The sequence below is a fragment of the Glycine max genome, chromosome 6 (genome assembly GCF_000004515.6).
Source record: "Glycine max cultivar Williams 82 chromosome 6, Glycine_max_v4.0, whole genome shotgun sequence".
NCBI lineage: Eukaryota > Viridiplantae > Streptophyta > Magnoliopsida > Fabales > Fabaceae > Glycine > Glycine max.
The window spans coordinates 23,596,289-23,604,027 of NC_038242.2; positions in this window are offsets into that span (position 1 = coordinate 23,596,289).

Genomic DNA, 7,739 nt, shown 5'->3' on the forward strand with positions numbered 1-7,739 from the left:
ATAAATAATAAAATGAATTTCCACCGATCATTTGAGTTGTAATATTGTTTAAACTCTGTTAAAATAAAATCCAACCGATCTTTCACGCCATAACCACGTTTAAAACCAAAAGAGGCCAAATAATAATAAAATAATCAAAGTATCTTTGAATAAAATAATAAAAGAAATCAATTGGACGTTTTTCTTTGGAATTTTCCTTAATTGAATTGACTAATAACCAAAGCGAAACTAAGGCTAAAATCAACTCACAAATCAAGCTTTGTCCATAAAAATCACTTAAAAATCGTTTTAAGGTCCAACGCCTTAAACAATCCTCTTTGCTTTTTATTGGTTAAACGTAAACTTTCGAAAGCATAAAATCAACATGTAACCTTGTCGCTACTTTAAAAAAAGCAAGAGATCATTAATGGTCCAACACCTTAATGTTTCTCTCCTTTCAAAAGAATCGAAAGATCATTTAAATGGTCCAACGCCTTAAAAAATGACTTTTGTTTGGTAAAAACATATCTTGCAAAAAAGGGATAAAAACAACTTAACCAACGTTCAGTTTTCAAAGAACTACGTAGGTCTAATTTCCTTATCACAATTGAGGAATACGTAGGAGCAAGGGAAACACCCTTGTCAACCACAAAAATATAAAAAATATAAAAAGCATAAAAACACAAAAAGACATAAAAAAGGAAAACATCTTGAAGTCATATTTGCACACTTGATTAAATGTTGTCGTCCTTTGTGACGGACGCGTGGGGTGCTAATACCTTCCCCGTGCGTAAAAATAACTCCCGAACCTTTCACACTTAAAGTTTGTAGACCACACCTTTCCGTTTTTTCCGACGTTTTCCTCGAATAAACGTTGGTGGCGACTCCGTGCATTTTTCTTTCTTGGAAGACGCACCCGTGAGTCTCGAATAGGGATGAAGTATTGCATTTATCTATCGAATCATAAGGGACTCAAAAGAGTTCCATTATGGGGCTGGCTCCTCATGAGCTTTTTCTTCCATCAAATCATCATTAGCTATAACTGGTTGTTCTCCTGCCATGACCCATTCATGTTCCAAATATGTCATACCAAGCTTTTTGAGATGCCTTTCAGTTATCTCATTAGAGGCTTTGGTAAAGTCCACAATCTCATTAGGCACATCAATTTTGAAGTAATCAATGAATCTTGAGGCAAGGACAACATATAGAAATTCATAGTCTAGCAACTGATGACTTTTCAACATAATATCCTTAATCAGCAATACCCAATTCATCTACATACCTGATTTTAGTCCATTTATGATTTTCAAGTCGTCGTTCGTGACTTGAGCATGATTACTTGATCTTGGAGTTAGCTTGTACGTAATGATATACATCAACATCCGGTCTTCAGCAGTTAAGCCACCATATTCCTTGTGGGATTGAGCAACATATTCCTATAAGTTTGCATTTTACTGTAACCATCTATAATTTCATCAAAATTTTGAACACCACCCATTTCAATTATTTCCACTGCTTTCCAAACTACAGCATTAATCACCATATCCATTCCATTGACAATAGAATAAAAATTACCTTCCATATCATCCTTAACACAAGTGTAGAATACCTTTACCAATTTCGGGTAGAAGTTTCCCTTCATATACACTAGTGTTGAAAGAACCTGAGCTTCAAGCAAGTTGGGGAAGTTGAATACCTTTACCAATTTCGGGTAGAAGTTTCCCTTCATATACACTACCTTTAATAACTAACACCTTTTAGAAATGATTTGGAATGTCCTTCCAAATTATATGAAGTTCATGGAATTTCTAGCTAAAAGGCGAAACTTCCAGGAAGATGTGTTCTTTGTGACTTTCATGCCACCTTGAAGGTATTAAGCTATGCGTCAAGCTAATGACATTAAAGAAGTGCTTCCTGGGAGGCAACCCAGATTTAATTTTTGTTGTTTGTTTTTCATGCATTTAATCATTTGTAACTTGCTATATAATCTGTACATAGGAGTATATCAGCCTATCTTTGAATGTTTAACATAAGGGTTTCAATTTCTTGGAAAAAGGACTGAAAAATAACTTAGAAAACTTTTTTCTGAAAAATAGTCCTTTCGCTAAGCGCAAGCCTTGCGCTGAGCACATCTCTATTCATGCACTAAGCCGCAAGTTTCAAGCGCTTAGCGCTCAACCCTTGCATCTGAGGCTGATTTGGTCTGCGAAGCTGGCCAAGGTTGAGCTAAGCTAACTTCAATTCGATCTGAATTCAACTAAGCTTCATCCTAATCGCTAAGCGACAACTTATCCTTAGCTAAGCGTGACCTATTGTCGCCAAGCGCAATTCCTTATGGCCATAACTGAGGTCCATGAAGCTAAGCGCCAGTCATGGCAGCTAAGCGAGATTCATTGTGGTAATGTGGGCACTAAGCGAGTCCTTATCAGCTAAGCGCATGCTCCTCTATACTTAAGATGCATCATTTTAGCTAAGCTAGCCTGAATCTGGCTTAGCGAGAGTTGCAGCTTTTCGGATCTGCAAACCTCGCTAAGCGGTCTGATCCTCGCGCTAAGCCAAGCCTGTGTTAAAAAAAACTGATTTTGAATTTGAAACATCGGCTAAGCGCGCGTATCCGTTAAGTGAGCCTTGTTGAGAAACCAAACGTCTCTCTGGCTCACTTACCGCAGCTTTCCGATAAGCGAAAGTGTCGAAACATGCTTAAGTGAGTGTAACAGCAGTTACACTCACAATTGCCAGATTTTGCCTACCCCTTCTCTGCACTCTCTCTCTCCAAAAATTTTCATATTTCGCATATGTGCTTTCCCTTCATGTTGTCTACTTCCAATCCTAAAGCATTAACAATCCAAGTAAGTTCCTTGATTCTTTTTCTCTTTTTCTTGTCTTAACTTTAGGGTAGAAGACTTCAATTGTAGTTTTAGATTTTTAGGGTTTTTATGTTTTGTTAGATTTAGTTTAAGACTAGGGATATATACGCTTGTATACTGTATTGAGTATGCCGCACACATTGCATGTCTGATATGCCTTTTAGAGGCTTGAAAAGTGCAAGAAAATGAATTGCATTTTCTGGAAAACGCGATGAACTCGCTAAGCGAGCATGTTGCGCTAAGCGAGTTCATCAATACTCATTGTATGTAAGCGTTCTCTGAAGAACTCGCTAAGTGCGCTTACCGTGCTAAGCGAGTTCATCTTTTGAGGCTGAACACTCATCCTCTTGCTGAACTACCTGTGGCTAAGCGAGGCTGAATCGCTAAGCCCTGGTAACTTAACCAATTTTTTTTGTTGATAGCCGAGCTTTCTTGGGCCAAGCGCGATTGGTTCCGGCATCCACTGAGCTAAGCAAGCTTCGCTCGCTAAGCTCCCAACACTTAGTGGAATTTTTGAAGAGTTGGTGCCGCTAAGCGCAACCTTTAAGGAGCTTAGCGCATATCATTGCGGCAGATGTTCAGCTTAGCGGGCGCTTTCCCACTAAGCCAATTCTGCAGAATCTAAATTTCTGCAACTTTCGCTAAGCAGACCATGTCTCACTAAGCGGCCAGTGTCTTTTTTAGTTTTATTTTTCAGTTTTTGAAAATTGAATAACTTGTGTCCTGATTAATTGTTTGGTTCCTTTGTCTGCAGATGACTTCTAGAAAGAGAAAGAGCATTTGTACAATGCCCACATCTCAGTATGACACAAGGAGATTCTCTTCATTAGATGCTTGGACCAGATACACGGATAATGTTCTAGGGAGAAACATTTTACTTGAGAGGAAGGTAGAGCTCTATCACATTGAGCTAGATGACTTTAAGGCTAAATTGGAGAGGCGTAATTTCCATAAATGCCTCACCAATTTAGTCGATGGGAGCATAGACATGGCTTTGGTGAAAGAGTTCTATGCAAATTTATACAGTTATGAGGACCGTCCACCAAAGCAGTCCAGAGTCAGAGGTCATTTGGTGAAGATTGATGCTGATAGTCTCAACAGATTCCTGGAGACACCTGTGGTATTAGCTAAAGGAGAGACTCTACCTGCATACTCCAGATACTGCAGGTTGCCTACAAACTTCAGAGAGATAGAGGCTGCCTTATGCATACCTGGTCGAGGGTTCATCTTGAACTCTGAGGGCCATCCTGGGATGATTCTCAGGAAGGATTTGACTACACTAGCTCAAGTGTGGAGTGTCCTCTCATACTCCAACTTGGCCCCCACATCACATACCTCTGATCTGACAATGGACAGAGCTAGGCTGATCTTTGGCCTAGTCTCTCACCTGGATATGAACATAGGAGCGCTGATCTCTGGCCAGATGACCTCTATAGCCCAGTCTAACACTTCTAGACTTGGGTTCCCTGCTTTGATCACCATATTATGTAGGGCCAGAGGGGTTGTCTCTGACAGCCTTACCTTCAAGCGCCTGAGCCCGATCATTAACTTGGCCTACATCAAGAAGAACTGTTGGAATCCCGATGATCTAACAGTTTCTATCCGAGGGGCTAGGAGGGCGAGGGCAAGGCCAACTGAGCTTCCTTCTACTTCTGCAACTCCTACTCCAGCATCCACTTCAGCATCCCCTTCTGTCCCAGCTTAGACAGATTCTTAGTGCTTTGAAGCCATGCTTCAGAGTATTCATCAGGGATAGATCATTATACTACAAAGTTTATAGATGATGGCACCTCCAGACTTTATTCCCTTAGTAGAGCAGTTTAATGAGATGGTAGCCTGGCCCAAGACCAACCTTCTCTTCATAGGGAAGAAGAAGGTCCCACAGCCCAGGTACCTCAGCATGTGGAGGATGAGTCATCTGAGGCCACCATCCCAGAGCCATTTGATATAGGAGAAGAGGCAGAGGAGACACTGGTGAGACAGGTAGTTGCTGCCACTCCTGAGCGATCCATTGAGGCTACTTCAGAGCCTTCTGCACTAGTGGTAAACCTACCCTCACCTCAGCCTGCAGCAGACCCCTCCACTCCTCTTCTACAGATGCTAGAGGACCCTACTACACCAGTCCTAGCTATGGACACTTCTCCTCGAACTACTCCAGTGCTTCAGCTGACACATAAGGAGGATAGTCAGACACAGGACACCCAAGACCAGTCACAGGAATTTTGATCCCTGATGATACTTTTTGCTTTTTGATTTATTATTATTTTAATTATGGTTTTATTACAATAATTCCTTTTTGTTAGTTTTATTTATGAATCGTTGGTTTGCTCTTCCTGAAGCATTTTGAACAGTTTAACTTGTTTTTGATGACATTGAAGTGAAACACTTTTATCTTTTTGTGAAAAATGGGTGTATCTCTTTATTTTGAATTGAATGCATGATTGTGATGGAGTTTGTGTTTCTTTTCATGAGTTTAAGAAAATGTGTATGTTAGACAAAGAAAGAACAAGAATGTGAACTTGCAATTAGAATTGTTAGCCAGTAGACAGATTGATTGAGAAAGAAAAGCTTGAACCAAAACTGGTGAGAGTGTGAACTTAAATTGTGAGTGAACGACTAGCTGTGAGTAATAATCTTTGCATGAATCTCTAAATTTTAGAATGAAATGTATACACGAGAACACGATGAAGGCCATGATTGTACATACACAAGCCTTTTGACCAAAAAGCTTACCTTGAATGATAATTATATCCTTTGCACCCTTTTTGAGCTTAATGATATTGTCAAAAATTTGAACCCTGAACTTAAATGAGTATCTTCTGATACCTTGCTTAGATTCTAGGAGAGCATATGGTTCAAGGCAAATTTACCCCAAATTTGGGGGAGTGGAACTAAGAGAGATGCTAAGAAAAAGGTAAAGCATCAGCACACACAACAAATAAGTTGTATGTTAAAAAAAAAGAAGAAGAAAAGAAAAAAATAAAGTGTGCTGATGTAACAAGGTCAAAAGCAAATGAAAGTGAAAAGCTAGTGAGCAAGCTAAGTGCATGAAAAAGACCATTGGGATAAGTCTAGGAATTGTGCTCTCTTAGAATTTAAACCTTTGAATTCTAGAAAAACCAATGAATTTTTGTAGCCAAGCCTCACTACAAGCCTGAGAAAGTCCTTCTGATTTTGTTAATACATTTCTGACTTTAACGCATGAGATGAAATTCAAAGATTGGACCTCTTGCTAGTTGTTATTAATGAATAGCTCAAACACTTGTGCTTGAGTGAAACACTAGCCGTGAGACTGTGGTTTAAGCTACTTTTCTTGATATTTGTCTTATGCCTAACTGCATCTATTTGTTCAGGTAACATTTTATTCTTTTCTTTGGATAACCGCATACCTTGTGAAAGACAAGTGATGAGGGCATTTTACTCCATTCTCTTATTATGCGATCAGTAACTTTTGTTGCATACATCATTGTATATAATCACTGCATGTCATTGTCACTTGAGGACAATTGAGATGTTCTCTTTTTGCTTGAGGACAAGCAAAACTGTAAATTTGGGGGAGTTGTTAGTCGGTGAAAACAACTAACTTTTGTGTATAAAACTTATATAAATTATATCAAACTCTCCCAATTTATGGTTATTTTGTAGTGTTATAAGTATTTTCTGTTAAGTATAGGTAATAAATACTTAGTCTTTTCATTTTATGTGTTTAATAATCATTGTCTCTCAATTCCAGGTTAATTACGCAAGCTTTCGAAAGTGTTGTTTTTCACCTTCTTGCTAAGCCAATCTGCTGGCTTAGCGAGCGTCCGCTAAGCGCAACACTCCTGGGCTAAGCACAAGGAAGACTCTGGAAGAAGATGAGCTGTACAGGTTCACTAAGCGCACCGCTTCATCTCACTAAGCGCACCGCTTCAGTTCATCCACTAAGCGAGAAAGGCACGCGCTAAGCCAAAATTCACTAATGTGCGCTAAGCAGTCCATAAGTGCGCTAAGTGCACGAGCACGAACAAGGCCACCTATTTAAGCCTGAAATCATATTTTGTGAAGGGAGTTTGGATTGGGATTCAGAGCTTTACATGTCTAGGGTTTCTAGAGAGAGAAAGGTCCAAGTTCTAGAGAGTTTTGAGAGATTTTGTTGTGTGAAGAACTGTAGAGACCAGAGCTTGAAGCAGGAGCCGGCTTGATATGAGTTTGTGAGTGATTGTGAAATCCTAGAGGTGAAGGAGACATCCTCACCACTTGTATTTTTGCAATCTTTCATCTTGTTCTTCTCTTTGTTGTTAAGAAGGCTTCTTGGTATGGAAAGCTAAATCCTCTGTTAGATCTTCCCTTTAGGTACCTGATGTAAATATATTTCTATCTATTTAATGATGTTTTCTGTGTTCTCTATGCTATTTGCTTTTCATTCCTGTATCCTTTACCTTGATCACGTAGATGCATGCTTTGTTAGGGTCATTCAACCGTGGACACCTATTTGCTTGATCAGGATTAGGCTAAACTATCATGAGGAATCAGGGTTTAGTATCTCAGGAGACACCATAAGAACACATGAGCATTGTTAGATAAAGAATATCTTTTTAGCATCAGGCACTTATTAGGAAGGCCAGCGTGTTTTCTACTTGTTTTTGCACATCATTTCTCTCTCGTGATTTTTTTTTCCTTTTGCACAGATAGTTTATACACCTATTCATATTCACACTTACCTTTACACATCAGACACTTATTTGCTGAAATAGCTTACCAAATAACACAAGTTCCCCGAGTGTTCGATACTCGGTTCTTACCGTTTTATACTACTTGTGCGATCCGGTGCACTTTCCGAAAGCCGAACAGTTGTTTGCCATGGTTTCAAAAAGAGGCTCGAAAAAAATGAAGAAAGGTTAGGGTTAAAAG